Raw genomic sequence first — 22,933 nt, 5'->3', positions numbered from 1 at the left:
AGTCATTGGTAGCTTGATGGGGATGGCATTGAATCTATAAATAACCTTGGGCAGTATGGCCATTTTCACGATATTGATTCTTCCTATCCATGAGCATGCTATGTTCTTCCATTTGTTTGTGTCCTCTTTGATTTCACTGAGCAGTGGTTTGTAGTTCTCCTTGAAGAGGTCCTTTACATCCCTTGTAAGTTGGATTCCTAGGTATTTTATTCTCTTTGAAGCAATTGTGAATGGAAGTTCATTCATGATTTGGCTCTCCGTTTGTCTGTTACTGGTGTATAAGAATGCTTGTGATTTTTACACATTGATTTTGTATCCTGAGACTTTGCTGAAGTTGCTTATCAGCTTAAGGAGATTTTGGGCTGAGACAATGGGGTTTTCTAAATATACAATCATGTCATCTGCAAACAGGGACAATTTGACTTCTTCTTTTCCTAACTGGATACCCTTTATTTCTTTCTGTTGCCTGATTGCCCTAGCCAGAACTTCCAACACTATGTTGAATACGAGTGGTGAGAGAGGGCATCCCTGTCTTGTGCCAGTTTTCAAAGGGAATTTTTCCAGTTTTTGCCCATTCAGTATGATATTGGCTGTGGGTTTGTCATAAATAGCTCTTATTATTTTGAGATATGTTCCATCAATACCGAATTTATTGAGCGTTTTTAGCATGAAGGGCTGTTGAATTTTGTCAAAAGCCTTTTCTGCATCTATTGAGATAATCATGTGGTTCTTGTCTTTGGTTCTGTTTATATGCTAGATTACGTTTATTGATTCGCGAATGTTGAACCAGCCTTGCGTCCCAGGGATGAAGCCCACTTGATCGTGGTGGATAAGCTTTTTGATGTGCTGCTGAATCCGGTTTGCCAGTATTTTATTGAGGATTTTTGCATCGATGTTCATCAGGGATATTGGTCTAAAATTCTCTTTTTTTGTTGTGTCTCTGCCAGGCTTTGGTATCAGGATGATGTTGGCCTCATAAAATGAGTTAGGGAGGATTCCCTCTTTTTCTATTGATTGGAATAGTTTCAGAAGGAATGGTACCAGCTCCTCCTTGTACCTCTGGTAGAATTCAGCTGTGAATCCATCTGGTCCTGGGCTTTTTTTGGTTGGTAGGCTATTAATTATTGCCTCAATTTCAGAGCCTGCTATTGGTCTATTCAGGGATTCAAACTTCCTGGTTTAGTCTTGGAAGAGTGTAAGTGTCCAGGAAATTATTCATTTCTTCTAGATTTTCTAGGTGATTTGTGTAGAGGTGTTTATAGTATTCTCTGATGGTAGTTTGTATTTCTGTGGGGTCTGTGGTGATATCCCCTTTATCATTTTTTTATTGCATCTATTTGATTCTTCTCCCTTTTCTTTTTTATTAGTCTTGCTAGCGGTCTGTCAATTTTGTTGATTTTTTCAAAAAACCAACTCCTGGATTCATTGATTTTTTAGAGGGTTTTTTGTGTCTCTATCTCCTTCAGTTCTGCTCTGATCTTAGCTATTTCTTGCCTTCTGCTAGCTTTTGAATGTGTTTGCTCTTGCTTCTCCAATTTTTTTAATTGTGATGTTAGAGTGTCAATTTTAGATCTTTCCAGCTTTCTCTTGTGGGCATTTAGTGCTATAAATTTCCCTCTACATGCTGCTTTAAATGTGTCCCAGAGATTCTGGTATGTTGTATCTTTGTTCTCATTGGTTTCAAAGAAAATCTTTATTTCTGCCTTCATTTCATTATGTACCCAGTAGTCATTCAGGAGCAAGTTGTTCAGTTTCCAGGTAGTTGAGTGGTTTTGATTGAGCTTCTTAGTCCTGAATTCTAGTTTGATTGCACTGTGGTCTGAGAGACAGTTTGTTATAATTTCTGTTCTTTTACATTTGCTGAGGAGTGCTTTACTTCCAATTATGTGGTCAATTTTGGAATAAGTGCGATGTGGTGCTGAGAAGAATGTATATTCTGTTGATTTGGGGTGGAGAGTTCTATAGATGTCTATTAGGTCCGCTTGGTGCAGAGATGAGTTCAATTCCTGGATATCCTTGTTAACTTTCTGTCTCATTGATCTGTCTAATGTTGACAGTGGAGTGTTGAAGTCTCCCATTATTATTGTATGGGAGTCTAAGTCTCTTTGTAAGTCTCTAAGGACTTGCTTTATGAATTTGGGTGCTCCTGTATTGGGTGCATATATATTTAGGATAGTTAGCTCTTCCTGTTGAATTGATCCCTTTACCATTATGTAATGGCCTTCTTTGTCTCTTTTGATCTTTTATGGTTTAAAGTCTATTTTATCAGAGACTAGGATTGCACCCCCTGCTTTTTTTTTGTCCTCCATTTGCTTGGTAGATCTTCCTCCATCCCTTTATTTTGAGCCTATGTATGTCTCTGCATGTGAGATGGGTCTCCTGAATACAGCAGACTGATGGGTTTTGACTCTTTATCCAGTTTGCCAGTCTGTGTCTTTTCATTGGAGCATTTAGTCCATTTACATTTAAGGTGAATATTGTTATGTGTGAACTTGATCCTGCCATTATGATATTAACTGTTTTTTTTTTGCTCGTTAGTTGATGCAGTTTCTTCCTAGCCTCGATGGTCTTTACATTTTGGCATGTTTTTGCAATGGCTGGTACCGGTCGTTCCTTTCCATGTTTAGGGCTTCCTTCAGGGTCTCTTGTAAGGCAGGCCTGGTGGTGACAAAATCTCTAAGCATTTGCTTATCTGTAAAGGATTTTATTTCTCCTTCACTTATGAAACTTAGTTTGGCTGGATATGAAATTCTAGGTTGAAAATTCTTTTCTTTAAGAATGTTGAATATTGGCCCCCACTCTCTTCTGGCTTGGAGAGTTTCTGCCGAGAGGTCTGCTGTTAGTCTGATGGGCTTCCCTTTGCGGGTAACCCGACCTTTCTCTCTGGCTGCCCTTAAGATTTTTTCGTTCATTTCAACTTTGGTGAATCTGGCAATTATGTGTCTTGGAGTTGCTCTTCTCGAGGAGTATCTTTGTGGTGTTCTGTGTATTTCCTGAATTTGAATGTTGGCCTGCCCTACCAGGTTGGGGAAGTTCTCCTGGATGATATCCTGAAGAGTGTTTTCCAACTTGGTTCCATTTTCCCCCTCACTTTCAGGCACCCCAATCAGATGTACATTTGGTCTTTTTACATAATCCCATACTTCTTGCAGGCTTTGTTCATTTCTTTTTCTTCTTTTTTCTTTTGGTTTCTCTTCTCACTTCATTTCATTCATTTGATCCTCAATCGCTGATACTCTTTCTTCCAGTTGATCAAGTCAGTTACTGAAGCTTGTGGATTTGTCACGTATTTCTCGTGTCATGGTTTTCATCTCTGTCATTTCGTTTATGACCTTCTCTGCATTAATTATTCTAGCTATCAATTCTTCCACTCTTTTTTCAATATTTTTAGTTTCTTTGCGCTGGGTATGTAATTCCTCCTTTAGCTCTGAGAAGTTTGATGGACTGAAGCCTTCTTCTCTCATCTCGTCAAAGTCATTCTCTGACCAGCTTTGATCCGTTGCTGGCGATGACCTGTGCTCCTTTGCAGGGGGAGATGCACTCTTATTTTTTGAATTTCCAGCTTTTCTGCCCTGCTTCTTCCCCATCTTCGTGGTTTTATCTGCCTCTGGTCTTTGATGATGGTGACGTACTGATGGGGTTTTGGTATAGGTGTTCTTCCCATTTGATAGTTTTCCTTCTAATAGTCAGGACCCTCAGCTGTAGGTCTGTTGGAGATTGCTTGAGGTCCACTCCAGACCCTGTTTGCCTGGGTATCAGCAGCAGAGGTTGCAGAAGATAGAATATTGCTGAACAGCGAGTGTACCTGTCTGATTCTTACTTTGGGAGCTTCCTCTCAGGGGTGTACTCCACCTTGTGAGGTGTGGGGTGTCAGACTGCCCCTAGTGGGGGATGTCTCCCAGTTATGCTACTCAGGGGTCAGGGACCCACTTGAGCAGGCAGTCTGTCCCTTCTCAGATCTCAACCTCTGTGTTGGGAGATCCACTGCTCTCTTCAAAGCTGTCAGACGGAGTCGTTCAGGTCTGCACAGGCCTCTCCTGCTTTTCCTGTTGTTTTTTTAGCTGTGCCCTGTCCCCAGAGGTGGAGTCTACAGACACAGGCAGGTTTCCTTGAGGTGCTGTGAGCTCCACCCAGTTCCAGCTTCCCAGCGGCTTTGCTTACCTACTTAAGCCTCAGCAATGGCTGGCGCCCCTCCCCCAGTCTCGCTGCTGCCTTGAGGTTAGATTGCAGACTGCTGTGCTAGCAATGAGGGAGGCTCCCTGGACGTAGGACCCTCCCGGCCAGGTGTGGGTATAATCTCCTGGTGTGCCTGTTTGCTTAAAGCGCAGTATTGGGGTGGGAATTACCCGATTTTCCAGGTGTTGTGTGTCTCAGTTCGCCTGGCTAGGAAAAGGGATTCCCTTCCCCCTTGCACTCCCCAGGTGAGGCAATGCCTCGCCCTGCTTCAGCTCTCGCTGGTCGGGCTGCAGCAGTTGACCAGCACCGATTGTCCAGCACTCCCCAGTGAGATGACCCCAGTACCTCAGTTGAAAATGCAGAAATCACCGGTCTTCTGTGTCGCTCGCGCCAGGAGTTGGAGACTGGAGCTGTTCCTATTCGGCCATCTTGCTCCGGAATCTAATACGTTTAAACTTTGACAAATGTATGTGCTATTTATTTCTTGCTTGTCTCCTCCTATGAAAATATAATTTATCCCAAGAACAGAGACTTGGCCCTGTTTGATCATCACTAGATTCTCAGCACCTGGAACAGGATTTCACACAAAGCAGCTGTTTATACATTATTGGATGAATCAGTGAAAAAATAAATGAATGTAGGCCTACAGAAAGAGTGATAATTTAGCAAGAGTACCTACTGTGTTTATGTATCAACAACTCTGTTAGATACTTAGTATATGGCATTGTAAGCATGCCTAGGAGATATCGCAGGTTTGGCTCCAGATCACCACTGTAAAGTGAGTCATGAGTTTTTTTGGTTTCCCAGTGCACAGGAAAATTGTGTTTACACTGTTTTGTAGTATATTAAGTGTGCAATAGTACAATATATATAAAAATATGCATACCTTAATTTAAAAATACTTTATTGCTAAATAATGCTAACAATCATCTGAGCCTTCAGCAAGTTGTAATCTTTTTGCTGACTGATCAGGGTGGTGGTTGCTGAAGGTTGGGGTGGTAGTGCCGGTTTCTTAAATTAAGGCAACAATGAAGTCTTCCTTTCACAAAAGATTTCTCTGTAGCATGCAATGCTGTTTAATAGCATTTTATCATCAGAATTTCTTTCAAAAGTGGAGTCAATCCTCTCAAACTCTGCCACTGTTTTGTTAACTAAGTTTATGACCTATTCTAAATCCTTTGTTGTCATTTCAACAATGTTCACAGCATTCCATCTCATAAAATCACTTTCTTTGCTCATCCATATGAAGCAATTCTTCATTCATTCAAGTTTATTATGAGATTGCAGCAAAGAAGATCAGCCACATCTTCAGGCTCCACTTTTAATTCTAGCTCTCTTGCAATTTCCACCACATCTGCAGTTAACTTTTTCCATTGGTGTCGTGAACCCCTCAAAGTCATCCATGAGGGTTGATATCAATTTATTCCAAATTCCTGTTCGTGTTGATATTTTGACTTCCTCTCATGAAGTATGAATGTTCTTAATGGCATCTAGAATGATAAATTTATTTCTAGAGGGTTTTCAATTTACCTTGCCTAGATCCATTGAAGGAAGCACTACCTATGGCAGCTATAGCTGTATGAAATGTACTTCTTAAATATAAGTCTTAAATAATAAGATTTCAAAGTCAAAATTATTCCTTAGTCCATAGGCTGCAAAATGGATGTTGTGTTAGCAGCCATGAAAACATGAATTTTCTTGTACATCTTCATGAGAGCTTTTGGATAACAAGTGCATTGTCAGCAATAATGTCTTGAAGGTAATCTTTTTTTACTGAGTAGTAGGTCTCAATAGTGGACTTAAAATGCTGTAAACAATTGTGCTGTCGTCCAGGTTTTGTTGTTTTATTTCTAGAGCACAGACAGAGTAGATTTATCATAATTCTTAAGTACCCCAAGATTTTCAAAAAGGTAAATGAGCATTGTCTTCAACTTAAAGTCAGCAGCTGTATTAGCTCCTAACAAGAGTCAACCTGTCTTTTGAAGCTTTGAAGTCAGGCATTGATTTCTCTATACCTATGAAAGTCCTAGATGAAATCTTCCAACAGGAGGCTCTTTTATCTACATTGAAAATATGTTGTTTAGTGTAGTCATCTTCCTTTATTATCTTAGGTTTTCTGGATAAATTGCTACTGCTTCTGTATCAGTACTTGCTGTTTCACCTTGCATTTTTATGTGATGGTGATGCATTTTTAAGATTTTTTTCTTAAACTTTAGGAACCAACTCCTGCTAGCTCCAAACTTCTCTTCCATAGCTCTCTCACTTCTTTCAGCCTTTGTAGAACTGAAGAGAATTAGGAACTTGTTCTGAATTAGGCTTTGGCTTAAGGGAGTGTTGTGGCTGGTTGGATCTTCTATCCACACCACTCAAACATTCTCCATTTCAGCAATAAAAGCAGTTTCATTTATTTATCATTTGTGTGTTCGCTGCAGTAGTAGTTTTAATTTCCCTCAAGAACTTTTCCTTTGCATTCATTACGTGACTGTTTAGTACAAGAGACCTAGTTTTTGGCCTATCTCAGCTTTTGACATGCCTTCCTCACTAAGCTTAATCATTTCTAGTTTTTGATTTAAAGTGAGAGACGTGTGATTCTTCCTTTCAATTGAAAAATTGGAGGTCATTGTAGGGTTATTAACTGGTCTGTCTTCATTATTGTTGTGTCTCAGAAAATACGAAGGCCCAAGGATGGGGAGAAATGTAGGCAAAACCAGTCAATGTAATAGTCAGAACACACACAAGATTGATTAAGTTTGTTGTCTCACATGGACACTGTTCGTGGAGAATCATAACAGGTATAATAAAAATGAGAAAATGTTAAATATTGTGACAATTACCAAAGTGTGACATAGAGACATGAAATGAGCATGTGCTATTATGAAAATGGTGTTAGGAAATGGACTTGCTTGACACAGGGTTGCCACAGACCTTCAATTTATAAAAAATAGTATCAGAAAATGCAATAAAGTGAAGCCTAATAAAACAAGGTATGCTTGTACTTATATCCTACAAGGACTCTGTACTATAACTTTTTATAAATGGTGTGGAAACAAGGGGAGACAACAAGGGGGGAGAAGCTACACAAAGTAACTTTAAATAACACAGGCATAAGGAGAGGCATAGGAAACCACCTGAAGTCTTTGTGATTGTGTAGCTTAAGCCTATGTTGTTTCTTGCTCCATTACACAATGAATGAATGAATTAAACTAGATTAATTCATTTGTTAAATATTTTGAGCATGACATATCAAGATCCAAGTATAGGACACACAAGGATAATTTTTTTTTAAAGTCCTAATCTATAATCTGGCAGAAGAAAAAGGAAAAATACATGTATGGCAATTGTATTGTCTTTTAAATTTATGTATATATAACATGTATGTATACACAAATAAATATATACATTGTTTATATATACAAATATACGTGTGTGTATATATATATGCATACACACATACATACATATATGTCTACTTATGAGATGAGGTGAAGCTTAGAATATAACAGTCCTAGAAGAATACAGTGTATAAGAAAGGGCATCATGCTAGATTGAGAAATTTAGTTGGGACTTCTTTCCTATCGGCTGACTATGGAACATCTAAGAAAATATGCCGAGTAAAGCACTTTTCCTACCACTTTGAAGCTCAGAATGAAAAACTCACTTGAAGGTCCACATTTTGGGCTTGTGCTAGGAGAGGTGGTCAATAATTTCATGACTATGAATCACCTCACCAAAGCGAAGTATACACAGTGAGGAGACTGGACCAAATGTGGCAAAGGGAAACTCTAGGGATATAGAGCCCAAAGGAAATGTGTTTCATGAAAAGTATATAACAGTCTTAGAAGTGCTTAATAATAAGATTGAGACTTTGGAAAAAGTCCATGAAACTTAAAAACCCTGCAGCAATTGATCACCACATATTTTGGGAGGAGTTTTCTGGGGGAAAGACAGTTCGGAGAGATTTGTGGAGTGAGTGGGAAGGAGATAAATAAAGACACTACAAAAAAGATGATAATGGGACAGCTTAAGGAAGTTGCAGAGAAATTCTTTTTAGAATTGTAATGAGCAGAAAGAATTGAGGCGACTATATCAAGGAAAACCATTAACTCTTTGTTTCACGTAAATGCCATTCATTGAGTAAACTCTGGCATTGAAATTTCCCGCTAGAAAAACAAACGAATAAACACTTTTTGAGCACTTGCTCCATGTCAGGAATTATACAAGCTTCTGTCTTAGGCATGACCACCTGAGATTCACGCAAGACACCAACATGTGTGCAGTTATCAAAACCATTAAATAACGTAACTAAAATTATTTTTCTAGAAATTATGGTCCAGGGCCTCTATTCAACATATATCTCAAAATTCCTATTCAGTCTATTCAATCAACCCTGCTAAATATCCCACCATCACAGGTTAACTCATCCTTATCCAGTTCTCTATACCAGTTAAATTTTTCTGTCCATTCCAGTCCTTTCCTTGATACTTCTATTCAACTACTGTCTGCCCACTAGGCATGGTGTTTAGTTACCCATCTCTGATTCAAAGTACTCTAGAGTCAATTTGAATTATTTTTAGATTAAAAAAAATATGAACTGTTTCAAACCTACCAATCATTTGTACAGTTCTCCATTTTTTATTCTAACAGTCATTGCTACCTGCTTACAAGGCTGAAATAAGATATTTCGATTTTAATCCTATCTTGGACTTATAAAGTATCATTCTTCTAAAGAGCGCAGTGACCTTTGTCGTCTATCCTTACAATATCTGTAGAAGAACCAGCATTATTCTCATTTAACAGCTGACAAAATAGATACAGAAGATGAAATGACTCTGTTAGACTGTGTTCCTTTATTCTTGCCAAGCAGTGACCTTACACTGTAAAATTCTTTACACAATATGCGCCTTTTAGGGAAAAGAGATGTTCTAATTATGGTTAACAACCAAAACCTTGGGGTCTGGCCATTGCTTTAACATAAAAGGGAAGGGTAAATGAACATAGAGAACATAATTCAGTTTACTACTAATATTATACAATATATAACAAATATTAAAAGAATGCAGCATTTATGTTTTCTTGAATTTCTGATTAACAAAGAATATGTTTTTGTGCCTTAGGTCTTTAAAACAAAATTTTCTCAAAAATGATATGGTATTTTTAATACCTTTCTCACTGCGAGGATAGTCACTACCTCATTCTAATAGCATCTGTTTACTCTACTTATCACAGCCAAGAAATAAAAAAAAAAAAAAAATCTCAGAGCTCCAAAAGGACTCAGAAAATGCCTATATATAGGAGGGAAGCCTACATTTCCTCCCTATTTGATTTCACAAAATTCCTTTACTAAGTCATTCATTATTCAGAATGTGGCTACACCTTACAAGTTAAACAATTTGCAATGACCCTAGTATGCCGTAGCTCCTGTCACTCCATGAATAAATCCTATTCATCATTCCATATGGTTTGGCTTTAATTTTCATTAAATATGATTCGGTTTGGTTTTAATTTCATGTAAAACCTTCCTAGATTCCACTAAATTCTGAGTTTTCTAACAAATCCTAATACAGACATGGGTGAGCAAAAACATGAGGGAGTGATTATTATGGTTCCAGTATGTAAGTGCTTTGAGGACAGCATCTCAATTAACCACACAATTCAGTAACCCTATACATTGATGTACTAACAACAGCAGCAGCAGCAGCAGCAGCATCTGTCCAAATACCCCAAAGGGCTTGTTAGAATGCAGATTCTTGAATCAATAGGCCTTAGGCAGGGCCTGTGGTATGATGTGTAGACCACAAAGTGCACTTGGTCTACGTAGGCTGTCACTGAGGAAATCAAGGCTAGGAGAGTTTGTATACCTGGTACATGGCTGACCACAGAACTGATATCAATACCAGAATTCATCACCAGCTTTAATTGCAAAGTCTTCATTTTTCATCAGGGTTCAGCAAGCTAGGGCCTGCAGGCAACACAGAAACACTGTCAGGCCCATTCATTTACCCAATGCCTATGCTGTTATTTGTTCACGCTACCTGAGGGCAGAGTTGAGTTGATTACCACAGAAACAATGTGGCCAGAAAAGCCTAATATATTTATTATCTGGTTCTTTTCAGAAAAATTTGCCAACCTCTCCTTTAAATCATAGCACTGTATTGTCATATTAATTTGTTTTAAATCCCCAGAGCCATATATAAAGTGGTATGGAACAAATGTTTAAAATAATAGCTCCCATTTGTCACTTCCTGTCATTTCATCTACAACTTTTATAACAATTTTCTTTTTGATGCATAAAATCATTTTTTAATTATACTTTAAGTTCTGGGGTATATGTGCAAAACGTGCAGGTTTGTCACATAGGTATACACGTGTCATGGTGGTTTGGTGCACCTATCAACCCGTCACCTACACTAGGTATTTCTCTTAATGTTCTCCCTTCCCTAGTCCCCTGCCCTGAGAGCCCCCAGTGTGTGATGTTCCTCTCCCTGTGTCAATGCGTTCTCATTGTTCAACTCCCACTTATGAGTGAGAACACGCGGTGTTTGGTTTTGTTACTGTGTTAGTTTGCTGAGAATGATGGTTTCCAGCTTCATCTATGTCCCTGCAAAGGATATGAACTCATCCTTTTTTGTGGCTGCATAATATTCCATGGTGTGTGTGTGTGTGTGTGTGTGTGTGTATGTGACATATTTTCTTTATCCAGTCTATCATTGATGGGCATTTGGGTTGGTTCCAAGTCTTTGCTATTTTGAACAGTGCTTCAGTAAACATATGTGTACATGTGTCTTTATGCTAGAATGATTTGTGATACTTTGGGTATATTCCCAGTAATGGGATTGTGGGTCAAATGCTATTCCTGGTTCTAGATCTTTGAGGAATTGCCACACTGTCTTCTACAATAGTTGAACTAATTTACACTCCCACCAACAGTGTAAAAGCATTCCTATTTCTCCACAGACTCTCCAGCCGTCTGTTGTTTCCTGATTTTTTAATGTTCCCAATTCTAATTATCATGAGATGGTATCTCATTGTGGTTTTGATTTGCATTTCTCTAACGACCAGTGATGATGAGCTTTTTTTCATATGTTTTTTGGCCACATAAATGTCTTCTTTTGAGAAGTGTCTGTTCATACCCTTCTCCCACTTTTTGATGGGGTTGCTTTTTCTTGTAAATTTGTTTAAGTCCCTTGTAGATTCTGCATATTAGCCCTTTGTCAGATGGATAGATTGCAAAAATTTTCTCCCGTTCTGTAAGGTGCCTGTTCACTCTGGTGATAGTTTCTTTTGCTATATAACACAATTTTCTATTTCTGATATATTTACCTAATATCTTTATGATCTCACCTTTGAACAGTGATCTTTAGAGTGGAATATACTTGCCTAAGGAGTGTTTACAGTGCTCCATTGGGGTGCTGTATTAGTTTGTGACAGTACTCTAAGGATACCCAAGACTGGGGAATTTACAAAGGAAAGAAGTTTAATTGACTCAAAGTTTGGCATAGCTAGGAGGCCTTAGGAAACTGACAGTCAAGATGGAAGGTGAAGGAGAAGCAAGCACATCTTACAGGGCAGCAGGCAAGAGACAGGAGAGCAGGGGAAAAACTTCTACTTATAAACACATCAGATCTGCTGAGAACTCAGCTTTCACAAGAACAGCATTGGGGAAACTGTGCTCATGATCCAATCACCTCCCACCAAGGCCCTTCCCTCAACATGTGGGGATTACAATTCGGATTACAATTCAAGATGAGATTCAGGTGGAGACACAGAGCCAAACCATATCAGGTGCAGGAAGAAAACAATGGAACTACTATTTTTATTTAACTTTACATTAGTCTGTTTAAATTGTGTATTTGTATGTGCTCTAGGATTATTCTTAATGTGTATTACAGTGACCTTACCAATAAATATTGAATGAGGAAATAACCCATGTTTGCACTCTCCCCATGCCCAGCAGAGGGCCCATACATGGCAGGAACACAGTAAATCTTTACAAAGTATTTGTTCATTTAGTAAAAATGTTTTCTTTCTTTCCCCCTAAAAACCTAGATAAGATAACTTTCAATAAGGTTTCAGAATTTGGGATGGAGGGATACAGTAAAAAAAAAAAAAAAAAAATTAAACGTCAGTTTTGTGGCACAGAGGATTGCTGAATAGGCTGGCATTGGAACCAGAATATTCTTTTTTTTTTTTTTTTTTTTTTTTTTTTTATTATACTTTAAGTTCTAGGGTACATGTGCATAACATGCAGGTTTGTTACATATGTATACTTATGCCATGTTGGTGTGCTGCACCCACCAACTCGTCAGCACCCATCAATTCATCATTTATATCATGTATAACTCCCCAATGCAATCCCTCCCTCCTCCCCCCTCCCCATGATAGGCCCCAGTGTGTGATGATCCCCTTCCCGAGTCCAAGTGATCTCATTGTTCAGTTCCCACCTATGAGTGAGAACATGCGGTGTTTGGTTTTCTCTTCTTGTGATAGCTTGCTAAGAATGATGTGGTTTCCAGCTGCATCCATGTCCCTACAAAGGACGCAAACTCATCCTTTTTTATGGCTGCATAGTATTCCATGGTGTATATGTGCCACATTTTCTTAATCCAGTCTGTCACAGATGGACATTTGGGAACCAGAATATTCTATGAAAGGTTCCTTCTAGAATATCCTACGACAAATGTATGTACATCTTGCCAAGCACAGTGGCTCAGGCCTGTAATCCCAGGACTTTGGCAGGCTGAGGCAGGCAGATCACCTGACGTCAGGAGTTCGAAACCAGCCTGGCCAACCTGGTGAAACCCTATCTCTACTAAAAATACAAAAATTGGCTGGGCGTGGTGGTGGGCACCTGTAATGCCAGCTACTCAGGAGGCTGAGACACAGGAATCACTTGAACCCAGGAGCTGGAGGTTGCAGTAAGCTGAGATTATGCCACTCTAGCCTGGGCGACAGAGCGAGACTCCATCTCCAAACACACACACACACACACACACACGTCTGAGAAGCAAGAAGTTTTGGATAGTGAAAAGAGTTGAAGAGGTACTTATCCACGTGGAGTTGAAGGAAGGCAGTGAAGAAGTCTGAGAGGTACAGACGTTAGAGAGAAGGAAGAAAGGCTCCAGAGAAGAGCCTGGCAAAGCCACACAGCAAGCTGAAAGCAGCACACAGCTGCAAGCATCAGGCAGCAGCTGATGCTGCTTCCCAGTTGTTCAAATTCCCCCCTGGGTGTTCAGCACCAAGGTCTTTACTTTGACAGTTGTAACCCTCTGAGTGCCTGAATCATCATTCTAAAGCATCAGTTTTCACTGCAAACTACTGCAGAAGATTCATCTGAGTCCATATAGACTCCAAGACCTTCTCAGCAAATTCTCTTTCGCATAAATCCCCTGACCTGCACCTTTTTTCATCTAACTTGGCCTCATTATTCTAGAATTGAATTACAAAGACAGACTGACCGAAAGAGACCCTGATAGAAGAGAAGGTTCGACTTCAATACTGTTCCTCAGACTAAAGTGATCACTGAAGTGAGATGCAGTGAAAATGCTATTAACCTACTCTTGGTTTTTATTCTCATGGTTACAAGTTCAGCTAGCTTTGACTGAAAAATCTACCATGTGCTAAGCACAGTGGGAGATGCTAGCTAATATGTTCCTGCATTTAAACTTGGCAACCATCCTACTAGGTAGATATTAAAACCATTCCAAAAATAGTAACTGCAACTAATAGAATCAGGATGGTCTTTATTCTACATTGGTATTTCTCAAACCCTTTGTTGGAAAACACCAGATTTTTGTTCTTGTTTTAAATTCTCCAGCCTGTCACTAATTATTATAGAATAAAGTAAAAATACAATTCTAAAAATATTAAATGTAAAACATACAAAATACAGTTCCTTTTGTGGTTACTAGTTTCAACAGAAAAAAAAATACTATCAAATTGCTATAAGAATTTTGTGGTGCCGATTCTTAAATTTTGTATTTATAAAGTTGCAGAACAGTAACATAAATAATTCACAGACTACAAGAAATTCATGGACCACACTTTACGTAATTCCCTTCTATACACACAAGTCTTCTGAGAGCAGTGTTGCACGCAGCACAGCCCACATAGAATGTTTCCATTCCTACCTCCTGTTGGTAAGCTTGCAACATCTCAAGGTTCAAGCTAAATGAACTTAACTCTTTGTTGATGCTTACAGGATTTACTGAGTTGGAATCTGAACTCTATCACTCACCACTAGTGCAACATCTAAGCCTTATTTTCCTTGGCTACACAACTAGAATAATGACAAGAAAAACTCCACAGTGTTATTTTGAGGACTGAATAAGACAACACATGTAAACTCCTGAGAACACATGAAAAGTGCTTAGATATTTGTTTTTGCTACTCTTATTAATAAATATTTATTAATATTTATAAATCATTAACATTTTATTATTTTCTTGTTCATATCTCTTTTCTTATCCTCTTACTATAATGTGCATTGCTTGAAAGATTTCCAGCAATGTTTTGCAAGTAAATTATATTCAGTGATGTTTTTTGTTTCACCCTCCTCACAATTAGTATCCTCATTTATATCTTTGTGATTTTAAAAATCCAGCAATAAGGGAATATTTATGAAATGATCAATCTCCATGCTATTTGTTTCCACCTCCCTCAGGATGCTTAGGTAGCTCTAAGACCACAAACATGTATTTCTCCAGTTCTTTGTACATAAGGACCAGAAACTCTGACTGCAACTTCTTCACCTTAATCAGAAGCACCATATTATAAACATAGTCAGATCTCTATAAATACCTGGTAAAGTCCCAATAAAAATCAAAACTAAAATTTTTAGCATAAACTATCAACAGTACTCACTGACAGCAACAGTATTTCTATGTTTGAGAGATGTAGTGTTTCTTTTTCTAAAATGAACCCTAACTCCAATAGTCATTTAGGAATCAAAGAATTTTGAAATCTGATCTGAAAATCAACCTATCAGTGAAAGAGTACCTTCCCTGACATGTTTTTCCTTCAAATATAAAGCAGACTGTCTGCTTGTCTGTAATATAATACTAAGGAACAGTGCTGCCTTGAAACAAGGGACCTAATCAGACACTGTGAGTGTCTTCCAGCTTGAAGGATTTCAGGGAGTACGTGAACCATTATTTTCAAGTTATACTGCCATTAGCTAATCACATCCATTTTAACAAGGCAACAGGTATGGCACAAAGAGGAATTATGTTGAGATATTAGAAGTAAGGTATTCAAACTGCTTTTTTTTTTTTTTTTTTTTGTATCTTGGATGCATTCAACCATTTTATCACCATATCAATCTGAAAGGATCTCTACCTCCTTGGCAATGAATTTTGAATATTTGCCCTTAAAATTAAATTAGTACTACTTGACCATTTGTTGCAGGAAAAAAATGAAACATAAAAATGAAAAGATTTTCTGTAGCCCTGGTATCACATGAAAATACATCTCATTTCACTAGGTTAACTTTCTTGAAGGTTACTTAATATAGGGTCTACTAATTTCCACTTTTTAACTCAAAATCCTTACAGATTGTCCACAACAGTAGTAAGATGGCATGGAGCTTGAGGAGTGCTCAATATCATGATCCCGATGTACTCAGACTTTAGCCTGGGTGCTATGATTCAGAAAGACAGCAGCCCCTCAAACAAAGAAATGCATTTTAAAATCCTACTGCAAACATCAATATCCTTTCTATCAATATCCTTTTGCAAACACATTACTGTGTTCTGTAATGTTCCGCAATGTTGAGGGATATTACACAACTTGAGTACCTTGAAGTGAGACCTTTATCTTATTATTTATTATTATTATTTTTGAGACAAGGTCTCAGTCTGTCTTACAGTCTGGAGTGCAGCAGTGTGTTCACAGCTCACTGCAGCCTCAGTCTCCCACTCTCAAGTCATCCTCTCACTTCAGCCTCTGAATAGCTGGGACGGCAGGTATGCACCACCATATACCCAGTTAATTTTATTATCTATTTTTTTGTAGAGACAAGGTCTCACTATGTTGCCAAGGCTAGTCTCAAACTCCTGGGCTCAAGCAATCCTCCTGCCTCAGCCTCCTAAAGTGCTGGGATAACAGGCATGAGCCACCACACATGGCCAAAGTAAGAACTTTAGATATGACATATACAGCAGATAAATAAGCATACTGACATTACCTTACTTAACTATTTAAACAGAGAATAACTTACCAAAAGTATTTAAGGGCTCAGAGGTTGGCAGAACCCCATGTATGACAGATGTCCTTTCTAGTTACACCATAAGAGTTCGGGATAACTAATGCAGCGTGAGGGGAAGGGATTATACAACTACACCGTACTCAGCTACAAGAGATGCTGCAGGTTATGCCCATAGTAAAAATCCCTCCTCAGTATGAACTGGGCATATTACGGTCACCTGGAGTGATCCAGGACTACCAGGGGGAGAAATGCTAAGAGATAATGTGAATCCATCCACGAAAGGGAAGACAGATTTCTCTGCTTCCTTGCCATTGCCATGGTAATAAGGAAACTGAATTTAACATTTTACTCATTTATTTTTTTGGTAGACAGTTCTCTGAGATTAAGAAAGGTAGACAGTGCTCTGAGATTAAGAAAAATTGAGTAAATATTAGATATTATTGTAAATCAATAATAATACTAGTGAAGGTTTAATGCTAGTATAGACAAAACAAGTTCTGTTTTTATAGGGCTTCAACAATAACTTCACCGATGAGCTTATTATATCTTTTAAAAATATTGATTAATACCAAAAATAATACTTAACACAATGATTGTGAAGAAAGTAAATTTGCCGTGACTCTGAACCAATAAATATTTTATATACTTACTGAAAATAATTTAGCCTCACTCAAATTAGCCTCACTAAAAGATTCTTTCTTGTTTTAGGTTCCGTTGGTGACACATCTTTCTATCCTCAGTTTAGGGGACAGTAGCTGTTAATCTATCTCTTAGATATGGCTCACTCGAGAATGCAGGCAGCAAGTTCTTAAAGCATGCCAACAGTGAGGAGAAAACATGAAGGAAGCTGGGTAAGAATGTTTAGAAAGTGGAAGACAGCATTTCTTCACCTCTGGAATGGCTAGAATATTTTTCCTTCTTGATAACAGGGATGAAGCCTGGAAGTTTTGTCCCGATAAAACTAGTCGAATCCCTCAGACTCAGATGTTCCTTTGAGAGAAGTCAAAAGTTATTCTAAGAGTGACCAAAAAATGCTACCTATTTCATTCCCATCAACTCTTTCTACACCCTTTCTAAGACTGAAATAGTCTACTCCAAAGTGGAAAGCAACTAAAAAACCAATACCACCTATTCACAGAAAAATTGGGTTAGGTTAGAATCAAACAGAAAAAAGCCACCATCCCCTGATGAGCTTGACTCTAGTGAAACCTACTCAAGGAGTTTTGTTCACCTCAGAAAGGGAGGCTGAGCTTTTCAAAGGTACACATTGTGTTCACTTCTTTTATGGAAAATAAACATTGTGTCTCTCCAGAGGATCTGAAATGGAAAACCCCCAGTGTGCTCTTGAAAAGTCTTACATAACAATTTTAAAAAGCAAATTAAAGTAAAAAGAACTCTTCTTAGTGAATTTGAACCAGTTGACCACTCACGAGCCAGTTGTTAGAGTAGAACTCTTAGAAATGCTTCTTAAATGAATAAGCTTCTAGCTTCTATTTGATGTGCAAAATTTGCATTAGTTCTGTCTATAGTTGTCAGTTCTTCCACCCCTCAATCATTTCAACTTGCATTGTCACAAAGATAAAGAAAAAAAAGTCATTGAGCAACCAACTGTACTAAGACATTCAAAACCCTCTCACAGTACAAATTCTTGTGGGAAAAGGGAAGGGACAGGAAGAAGAATAAGCTTGACATCCATTATATTCCTGTAGTGACTTAAAAAAAAATTGCCATGTGGCTATTTTCCATCAAATCAAAGGAACAGATCCTACGTGAACAATAGTGTGTAATGCACTCACATTAGAATAGTATTTGAAAACTGCCATTACATATTCCCGAAGCAAAATCCCTTAAATAAAAATAAGTTTATTAGGAATGAAAAATTTTTGTTTTTAGCCTTCATTTGTAATTAATGCAAATCATTCAATCAGAAGAAAAGTGTTATGCATATGGAGTATGGATTATGAGACTACAACATCGAGAGCAGGTTATTTTTTTATTTTCCTCAGCTACCTGGAAAATTTTAAACAAAATACACGTTGGAAACTATTATTCTGATAATTATTCACTTCTAAATAAAATACACTTTGAAAACTGTTATTCTGATAATTATCCATTTCATTAAATATTTACTAAGCAGCCATCCTTTTCCAGATTTGGGGTTAGACTTAGAGGATATAGATATTTGTCAAAGGATGAGGATGAATTCTCTTCCTTCACCTTATCCATCTGCTTCCCTAGCAGGGGACTTGGTTTATTTTCTCAAAGGAAAATACTATAGTAAATAAGTAGTTCCACCCTCACTATTTATTCCTCCTCCAACTCTGTGGAAAGTGAATCATTTGACTGGGATGAATGTAAAGCACTTAAAAATCTACTGGGTTACGCCACCACTAGGAGAAAATTCGTGCCTGAAAAACCAGAGTACACCACATTGCTCTTCACTTTGTCAGCCACACACATTTATAAAAGTATTTTGTTTGACTACTCCCCAACCCACGTGCTCCTGGTCAGGGTTGTTAATCACGCTATTCAGACATCCACGCTATACAACCAGAGTTATACAACCAGAACACCAAATTTCCCTACCTACTGTGTATGGACATATGATCCAAGACAATGAACACTTTCTCTAAAAATTGTAAGGGGCCATTGGAAGTGGATACGTTGACGACATTGGATATTCTCCCTTTTCCCCTCCATCCTTAATTCTCACCTTGCTCTGTTGAAGCTAACCTCTATGGACTGCCTGAATTCAATTATCTTACATTCAATTAGGTTTGGCCCATGGGAGGCACTATTAAGATCAAAGCAAAAGAAGAAAGGGCAGAGTATTTATTCTCCTGGTTCTCTCCCTTCTGGGCTCCAGGTTGGCAGTAGCTGTGTTTTTCTACTGAAGGCCACAGCTGAACTGCACTACTCATTGGTTCTGGTAACCTGTCAATCCACTTACTCCTTTAGCCTAGGAGTGCAAACAATCTCCCTTCGACTAGCCCAGAGTGTTTCATCACCCCATGTAGCTGTTTCAACCTACCTGAAACTTGCAGATAGTTTCAATATTAAGGGTTCTTTAATTATCCTTTTTGATTATGCTTTTTTCTTGCAATGTATTCCAGATCGATATATTATATATATACACATATATATCATTATATATATATATCATCGTATATATAATGAGAAAAAGCCTTCGACTGATATTACCCACTTATCTACCTCACAGAGAGAGCCTGAAATTCAACCTGAAGTCCATTAAGAAAAGCATAACTAAAAGAAAAGAAATAGTTACATAAACACTGTCTTTTATTCATGAGTAAAACTATGCTGAAGCCAATGAAGCCACTAGACATTCTAGTTACATAATTTAATATATTTCAGGAGTTTTTTTGAGGCAGCTTGTATTGGGTTTTTAACAGTTGAAACTGAAAAGAGAGGCATACCTTATGGAATGAAATATATGCATTGCTAAGAATTTCAAATTCTGAAACAATATTAAAAATAATAGGTTTAGGAGAAAACTAGGATTGAGAACAGAACATGCAAACCCTATCCAACTCTGCATCTTACTAGCAGAAATAATCCTAATATACTATCTCACTTTAACGCACAAGCCAAAACTTTACATTTCCAGTGGAAATCAACCACAGTAAACAATGCTGTACACAGCATGCTCAAGATAGAGTTTTAAAATCAAAACTAGTTCTTGTATAAGATCATGAAGTACATGGGTATTGCAGATAGTAGAATAACAGTTTGTTGAAATTAGCTGTGTAGTGTACTTTGTGTATAACTATTACTTGATGGTGCGGGCCTTTATTGACCTGAGAAAAACAATGCTTAAATCGATGTGATGCTCACATTATGCTGACATCATTACCCTATATATAAACAATATGTGAGTTAATTCACATCGTAGAAGTATGCATTGTACTAAAACAGACTGTAGTCCTATACAGCTATCATTTTTTCCTTTGCTCAGTCGTTCCACTGGTGATTTAGAAAGGTGTACATGTTGCATTTATTCTACTACTAATCACTTCTAAGTATTTTAAAACACATCTAAGTCTATTTTTCATTTCCATGCAATCTCCCAGCACAGATGGTTTGACCTAAAGACTTCTTGTTTCAGCATCATGATGGAGTATCTTTATACACCATGAATTATCTAAAATGTTCTCATTTCTTGTAATAACTACATTACAGGATGGCAGTTGTTCTGAATAGCTGTTCTGAATATTTGGCTGGGATGCAAGGTGAGTTCTTTATGTTTAATTGAAAGAGAATGCATGAATAATATATTTATATGGGCAGCAATATATTTCAGGTTAACAGAGAGGGTATTTTAAGGTAATCCAATACTAAAAGTTGGGGTGTTATGGAACAAATTGGCTAGCTGCTCTTCGAACATTTTTTCCTTTCTCATGGGCACATAGCTAGACTATATTCCCCAGCCTTATTCAAGTCAGGATGACTTTACAACTAAATTCTGGCCAATAGTCTTTAGACATAATTGGTTTACAGTCTTCCCAGACTTGACCCATGGAGCCTTCTTTGTAGTATCCCAGTTTTCTCCTCCCCTTGACTCTTGGCTGCCTGTCAACAACCAGAGAATTCCTGGGAATCATGCATTAAAAACAGCAAATCCATGAGCATGGGATGTGTTTTTCCATTTGTTAGTGTCAGCTATAATTTCTTTCAGCAGTGCTTTGTAGTTTTCCTTGTAGAGGTCTTTTGACTCCTTTGTTCAGTATATTCCTAAGTATTTTATTTTTATTTTTTGCAGCTATTCTAAAAAGGGTTGAGTTCTTGATTTGATTCTCTGCTTGGTCACTGTTGATGTAATAGAAGAGCTACTGATTTGTGTACATTAATCTTGTATCCAGGAACTTTGCTGAATTCCTTGATCAGTTCTAGGAGCTTTCTGGTGGAGTCCTTAGGGTTTACAAGGTAAACGATCATATCATCGGCAAACAGTGATGGTTTGACTTCCCCTTTATTAATTTGGATACCCTTTATTTCTTTCTCCTGTCTGATTGCTATGGCTAGGGCTTCTAGTACTATGTTGAAGAGGAGTGGTGAGAGTGGGCCTCCTTGTCTTGTTTCAGTTCTCAGAGGGGACGCTTTTAACTTTTCCCCATTCAGTATTATGTTGGCTCTGGGTTTATCACAGATGGCTTTCATTACATTAAAGTATGTCCCTTGTATGCCAGTTTTGCTGAGTTTTAATCATAAAGCAATGCTAGATTTTGTCGAATGCTTTTTCTGCATCTGTTGAGATGATCATGTGATTTTTGTTTTTAATTCTGTTTATGTGATGTATCATATTTACTGACTTGCATATGTTAAACCATCCCTGCATCCCTGGTATGAAACCCACTTGATCATGTGGGATTATCTTTTTGATATGCTTTGGATTCGGTTAGCTAGTATTTTGTTAAGGATTTTAGCATCTATGTTCACCAAGGGTATCCGTCTGTAGTTTTCCTTTTTGGTTGTGTCCTTTCCTGGTTTTTGGTATTAGGGTGATGCTGGCTCCATAGAATGAATTAGGAAGAGTTCCTTCTTTCTCTATCTTGTGGAATAGTGTCAAAAGGATTGGTACCAATTCTTTGAATGTCTGGTAGCATGCTGCTGTGAATCCATCTGGTCCTGGACTTTTTTTGTTGGTAATTTTTTAATGCCTCGCTGCTTGTTATTGGTCCATTCAGGGTATCTAATTCTTCCTGATTTAAGCTAAGAGTGTTGTATTTTTCTAGGAATTTATCCATCTCCTCTAGGTTTTCTCATTTATGTGCATAAAGGTGTTCATACTAGCCAGGAATGATCTTTTGTATTTCAGTGGTGTCAGTTGTAATATCTCCTGTTTCATTTCTTAGCAAGGTTAGTTGGATTTTCTCTCTTCTTTTCTTGGTTAATCTTCCTAATGGTCTATCAATTTTATCTTTTCAAGGAACCAGCTTTTTGTTTCATTTATCTTGTCAATTTTGTTTGTTTCTATTTCATTTAGTTCTGCTCTGATCTCGGTTATTTCCTTTCTTTTGCTGGGTCTGGGTTTGGTTTGTTCTTATTTCTCTAGCTCCTTGAAGTGTGACCTTAGATTGTCTGTTTGTGCTTTTTCAGACTTTTTGATTTAGGCATTTAGGGCTACGAACTTTCCTCTTAGCACCACCTTTGCTGTATCCCAGAGGTTTTGACAGGTTGTGTCATTATTGTCATTCAGTTCAAAGAATGTTTTAATTTCCATCTTGATTTCATTTTTGATCCAGTGCTCATTCAGGAGCAGGTTATTTAATTTCTATGTATTTACATGATTTTGAAGGTTCCTTTCGGAGTTGATTTCCAGTTTTATTACATTGTGGTCTGAGAGAGTGCTGATACATAGATGGGTAGAATCAATATTGTGAAAATGACCATACTGCCAAAAGGAATCTACAAATTCAATGCAATCTCCATGAGAATACCACCATCATTCTTCACAGAATTAGAAAAAACAATTCTAAAATTCATATGGAACCAAAAAGGAGCCCACATAGCCAAAGCAAGACTAAAGAAAAAGAA

The 22,933-nt window shown here is 37.8% G+C and overlaps 1 protein-coding gene across 2 annotated transcripts in view; it reads right to left on the bottom strand.

Moving 5' to 3' along the window:
* The window catches only part of GRM7 (glutamate metabotropic receptor 7), a 923,309-nt gene that overhangs the window by 686,367 nt on the left and 214,009 nt on the right, over nt 1-22,933 (bottom strand). The gene's annotated exons all lie outside the window — the stretch shown is intronic.

Source organism: Rhinopithecus roxellana, chromosome 1, assembly GCF_007565055.1.
Source record: "Rhinopithecus roxellana isolate Shanxi Qingling chromosome 1, ASM756505v1, whole genome shotgun sequence".
Classification (NCBI taxonomy): domain Eukaryota; kingdom Metazoa; phylum Chordata; class Mammalia; order Primates; family Cercopithecidae; genus Rhinopithecus; species Rhinopithecus roxellana.
Note: the sequence above shows the minus strand (reverse complement) of the source record. Positions and strands in the feature narration are given on the sequence as shown.